Here is a 6,127-nt window from a genome sequence, read left to right on the forward strand (position 1 = left end):
CAATGTTGAGAATAACTTTATTTGCCATTAGGAACAAAATTATTATTTAAACCTAAAGAATAATTTATTACAAATATTGTTATCCAATGATGGCAAAAAGGATTGCTCCGTGATTATAGTTATTTCAAATTACTCTGGAACACCCCTGAATATTTAATGTTTTGAAAATTAGCCTATAAAATACAAGTATAAGACATTAAAAAACTATTACAAAAGATCAACAACATTCCCAACTTAGCATATTTGAGTGGCAAGAGTGAGTGATATATTTGAGAGACACTGACGCGAAGTCGGGGAAAAAAGTGTCTTCATTACTTCCGTCATTTAATTATGAATAAAAAATAAAAAGATTAAAAGCTCAAAAAAATCACTTTTATACTATTTTCTCATTGTATGATTTTTAATTCTTGAATCAATTAACTTACTTGATTTTTCAGTAGTTTAAGCCTAATATGTTTTGAAATAATTTTTTTGTGCACGATAGTAGTAAATTACCACATACCACGTCACCATAGTCAAAAACCAAAAGAATCAAATAATTACAAAGAAAATACTTATGCATAAAAGGCATAATGTATTTCTTAAGTATATAGAGTTTATTAAGACGTAAATAAGCTGATTTTAGTTTTACTCAAGCAAGGCGAACTATCTAATAAAATAACAAAAATTTTTCCCTGACTAATAAAAGGTATAGAATTATTAGAAATATCAATTTTTAAGTTATGGTCATTTATTTTTTTAAATTCGTGCTATCTAGAACAATAGTCTGAGTTTTGGACTTATTACATTTTTGCTTATTTATAAAGTGCTATTTTATTTCACGTTTAAAATAGTTTCCATTTTGGGATCAACAAAAATAATAATTTATGACGTTTAGTTTAGCGATCCAATTATATTAATAGATATTATGGTTTAGGGATTGGAAATTTGAATGAATGTGACTTTAGCGTTTCGTAATTTTATTTTTGCATTATCAGAGTACTACAAAAAATACCCACAATGAGAAATTTTAAAACAGAAAATGGCTGACATTAGTAACATTTAAAAAAATATAGTTTCTTAATAAACAGCGCAAAAAAATTAAATTTTTTAAATTCATTTCTAACATTCTAAAAGCCCTCCCTTGAACTAGACACCCATTTTGTAATAAATCAAGTACTCTAAGTAACTACAAGTACTAAGAAGTACTCTACGCTGAACTATTTTTTCTTGTTTGCTACTGATTAATACCCAAGTTAAATCAAGTGTGTCAGGTTGACTTCACCTGGAAAAATTGTTAGTCATACTTATGTGAGGCAACTAATTCTCATGACGGAAAACAAAACAAAACTGCATGTCTTCAGGCAAGTGCACATACAGTATCCAGAAAAAATCAATTTGTGGGCGGAAATATTCGGTGAATATATTGTCGGGCCTCTATTTATTAATGGTAACCTTATTAAGGAAAACTTAAATAGGAAATCAGTTGGATATTCATAAGGCCAGGAACCTAGACAAAGATTTATTAGATTTCCAACAAGATAGAATGGCACTCGACTCTGTTCTTCCTGTAAGGCAATTTCTACATGATGCATTTCCAGATAAGTGGATTGGGAGAAGAGGTCCAATGAAATGGCAGTCAGGATCAGCAGATGTAACACCACTCGACTTTTTCCTCTCTCGGTTGCTTAAAAATGGTTGCGTTTAAAATGCAACCAGCTTTACTCGATGATCTTCAGCAATGGATTATTAGAGACTGTGCATCAATTCTAAGAGGAGTATTTCAAAATGTAAGGAATGAGTTTGAAAATAGGCTATACTTTTGTTCAGCCCACTTTTCTTTGACCTTGTATAAAATTAATTCATACTCTTCCAAAAGAGCAAGGTACCACAAAAGGAGTCGATTTAAAATTTTGCAGACACTTATCAAGCTACGCAATGGTTGGTTTGGAGGAATCTTTACATCAATTGCTTATACACATGTGATGTGGAATGTCAAATGGTTACTTAATTAGTTCATTTATAATCGCCGGAAGTCTTACAAAGAAAAATATTACGACTTTCTTTAAAATCATTTGGAAAATCTAGTAGAAAATGTCTCCCTTAATGTAAGACGAAACATTTACCTGCAGCACAATAGAACAACTGCACACTACAGTATACGTTAAAGAGTTTTTTTAACTTAAGCTTTACAAACCCATGGATTGGTAGGAGTGGTCCCTATAATTGACCACCCAGATCGCCAGATATTAGTTTTTTGGATTATTGCCTTTAGGTGTGGTTTAAATCATTGGTATATTCCACTGAAATAGATACAAGAGAAAGATTACTGGTTCGGATAGCAAACGCAGCACAAACTTTTAAACATCTCCCCGAATCTGTACATAGAGCAACCAGAGCTACTCACCACAGAGCTGACAGGTGTTTAGAGATAAATGGTGGAATTTGAATTGAAAAATTATAAGTCCGAGCTTAAGTTAAATTAAATATAAATAAAAAACAATAACTTTATTAAAAATTAAAATATAAGTTAATTATAATAAAAAGTTTTGATTTTTCAAAATAGTAAAAAGACGTGTAGGTAACGCCACCCACAAGTAAGAGCCAAACTAAAATTAGATTCTACTTGGTCATATCAAAAAACCCCCGGATACCAACCTTTTACTAAAAATTAAATAAAAATTTTGATGTATTTTAAAAATGAAGGCTGTGCATATCCATATTTGTATAGACTTTTTTTGGCCCTAAATATGTACCTAACATATTGACAATTCCTCTCGAATCACCCTATACATCTTTAAAATTAATTAAAAATTAACCTTAACCTCATATATTTTGCTATTTCATTTAAATTGTTTTTTTATTTGCAGAAAGAAAAAAAAACCAAATCTTACCAAATTAAAATGTCTTTAGGAATTAGGTTTATTCATTTGGATTTTAAAGGAACGATATATTTAAAAAATGGTTCTATGCAATGTAGCTTTAAATAATATATGTTTTTAAGTATAATAAATAAGTCGTTATTTAAAAAAGATAACCCAATGTGGATAATAAAAGTAAAAGCAGTTCACAATATGAAAAGGAAAATGCAGTAACGATGCAGAACAAATATATATAATAATAATTTTGAATATACAATTCACCCGCAACTATTAATAAATCAAAAAATTAAATTCATTTATCCTATATTTATAAAACACATATACAAATTCTTGTATTGGTGACATATTTCAAGTTTTAATCCTAATAAAAAGACTGTTGCATATGGACACTCCAGATCTATGTTTCAGATTGAGACGTAGAATTTTTGATTTCTTGAGGCATTCGGACTCTGGTTTGTAGTAAAGCAAATTATAACATACCATTTTGTGTCCATCACCTCTGCCTGTAGGTTTTCAAACACTAAGTGCCCCTTAAAAACAGTGGTATCATTTGCAAAAATTATAAATTCTACATTTAGATCGCTGTAATAAGTAATTTAGATTAACTACTTAGGTTCTAATAACTGTAAGGGTTGTAAACCATATTATCTGCAGCACATCATTAGGTGCTTGTTTTCAAGATGAAAAAAAAAATTGCGTTTCATCTAGATGTAAGGATGGCCTTAGAATATCTGGAATTATAAAGCATTTTATATCAAGAACCTATTTTAAGTATTTCTTTTTTATAATTTTTTAAACGTTTAAAAGATTATATAGGGTTATTGCTGAGGATTTATACAGGGTGGTCATTTGAAAACGAAACAGAGCCTATTTCGGGTCCCTCAGAACATTTGCGAAAAAATCCTCGGACCCGTCAATTTTTGATTCAAGGGAGAATCATTTTTTTGCTAGCTTTGCCCCCCTGAGGGCAAAGCCCTAGCGGTGGTGATAAGGGCTCTCAAAATTTTCAATGGAACGGGAGGTCGAGTGATACCTTATTTTGAAGGTATTTTTATGAGGATTATAACCCTAAAGTTTTAAATCGTTACTATTTGCCTAATCGATACAGGGGATAATAAAAGTTACAAAAACATGTCAACATTTTTTATGAAAAAAAATTATTGTAATTTTAGCAGTTAGATAAATACAAAAAATTTTGTTCTCCTATATTGTGAACCGTCCTTTCTGTTGTTTTTTTTTAATACCCGTAGGTATCTATGCCAATTCTGCAAGGAAAGTCTTGGTTATTGTTGAGACTGTTATTATAGCAACATTTTGAAGTTTAATAGTGGTTGTCAATTACTACTGTCAGATCATAGTGTGTCAAACAAATAGCTCTTTAAAGTTAGTTAGTTGCAACATTGAGTGTGATAATGGTTTATTCACTTGCTGAAAGAGTTGAAATAATTTCTCTTTTCTTTGCGAACAATGAAAATACTAATAGAACTGCCCAGCTCTTTAACACACTACAACACCCTAATCGACAGGTCCATCGCAAGTACAGTTTGGAATTGGTTCAAAAATTTAGGGAAACTGGGTCTGTGGCTGATAAAAAGCGCAAAATGGATAATCCAGTGGTGAATGAAGCTTCAGAAGTAGCTATTTTAGGCCATATTGTGCAAGATCCTATACTGAGCACAAGGAAGTTATCAACCGTGTCTGGTATTAAGAGAAGCAGCATTCAGAAAATATCAAAAAAAAAATAAGTTTGATCCGTACAAAATACATCTCGTACAAGAACTAAACGAAGACGATTTTGATAGTCGAGTACAATTTTGTGAAACTATATCCGAACAAGCCGCCAATGATCCACACTTTCTATTTAATGTATGTTTTTCTGATGAATGCTCCTTTTTCCTAAACGGTAATGTGAATCGTCATAACTGTCGCTATTGGGCTGCTTCAAATCCCAGAATATTTCGTGAGGTGCATACACAACATCCTTAAAAATTAAATATTTGGGCTGACATTTTTGGTAAGCATATCGTAAGCCCCTTTTTTTTACCTGGCAATTTAACAGGAAAGATGTACCTGGAGTTATTAGAAAATACAATTCATCCAGCATTAGTGGAGATACTAGAAAATAACAACGAGTACTTGGAAAATCGTCTAGTATTTCAGCAGGATGGGGCGCCACCCCACTATGATGCAAGGATTCGTCAATATTTGGATCAAACGTTTCCAGCACAATGGATTGGAAGAGGAGCTATTGAATGGCCTCCTCGTTCCCCGGACTTAAGCCCGTTAGATTTTTTTTATGGGGCCATTTAAAAACTAAAATTTATGCTAATCAGCCAACATCGCTAGACCATTTGCGACAAAGAATAATTGATGAATGTCGACAAATCACCTCAGAAATTTTGCAAAATGTACGGGAAAGGTTTGAACAAACCTGTATTATTATATGGAAGTCGAAGGCGAACATTTTGAACTTTTACTTGCTTGATTTTATCTTTAAGCCCTTTATTTAAAATTATACTTTTTAACATTTGTTTGTAACTTTTATTAGCCCCTGTATCGACTAGGCAAATAGTAACGATTTAAAACTTTAGGGTTATAATCCACATAAAAATACCTTCAAAATAAGGTGTCACTCGACCCCCCGTTCCATTTAAAATTTTGGTGGCCCTTGTCACCCCCGGTAATAAAAAACTAGCAAAAAAATGTTTCCCCCTTGAATCAAAAATTGATGGGTCCGAGGATTCTTTCGCAAATGTTCTGAGGGACTCAAAATAGGCTCTGTTTCGTTTTCAAATGGCCACCCTGTATGTTTTAACTATATAGATATAGTATAGAAAAAAAGAATTATCGCTTTCCAAAATAAACTTAGGTCTTAAAATAAAAAATTCAAAGAAAACTTTTTTTTTGGCTTAACAATAATTTATTTTCAAAAGAATTTCTACACTTTTCTTTAGCAACTTTAAATTTGGTGGCCTACTAAATTCGTGTTTGGGAATGGTCTCCTTAAGGTAAGCCTAGAAATAAAAATCATTTGGGGACAAATCTAGAGATCTAGGAGGCCATTTAGTACTGCCAGTCTACTACTAATAGGACAGTTTTTTTTAACGATACTGTGTACGAAATCATATCGTACAATGGAAGGACTTTGTTTTTCATACAATGAATAGTGGTTTTGATCCAGGACTCATTTTTAATAATGTTATTTAGTCACTTTCTTTCTTTTTAAGCTGCCGCAGGAACGGTGTGGCCTAGCGGTCAACGCAGTA

The sequence above is a fragment of the Anthonomus grandis genome, chromosome 3, assembly GCF_022605725.1.
Source record: "Anthonomus grandis grandis chromosome 3, icAntGran1.3, whole genome shotgun sequence".
In the NCBI taxonomy this organism is placed as follows: domain Eukaryota; kingdom Metazoa; phylum Arthropoda; class Insecta; order Coleoptera; family Curculionidae; genus Anthonomus; species Anthonomus grandis.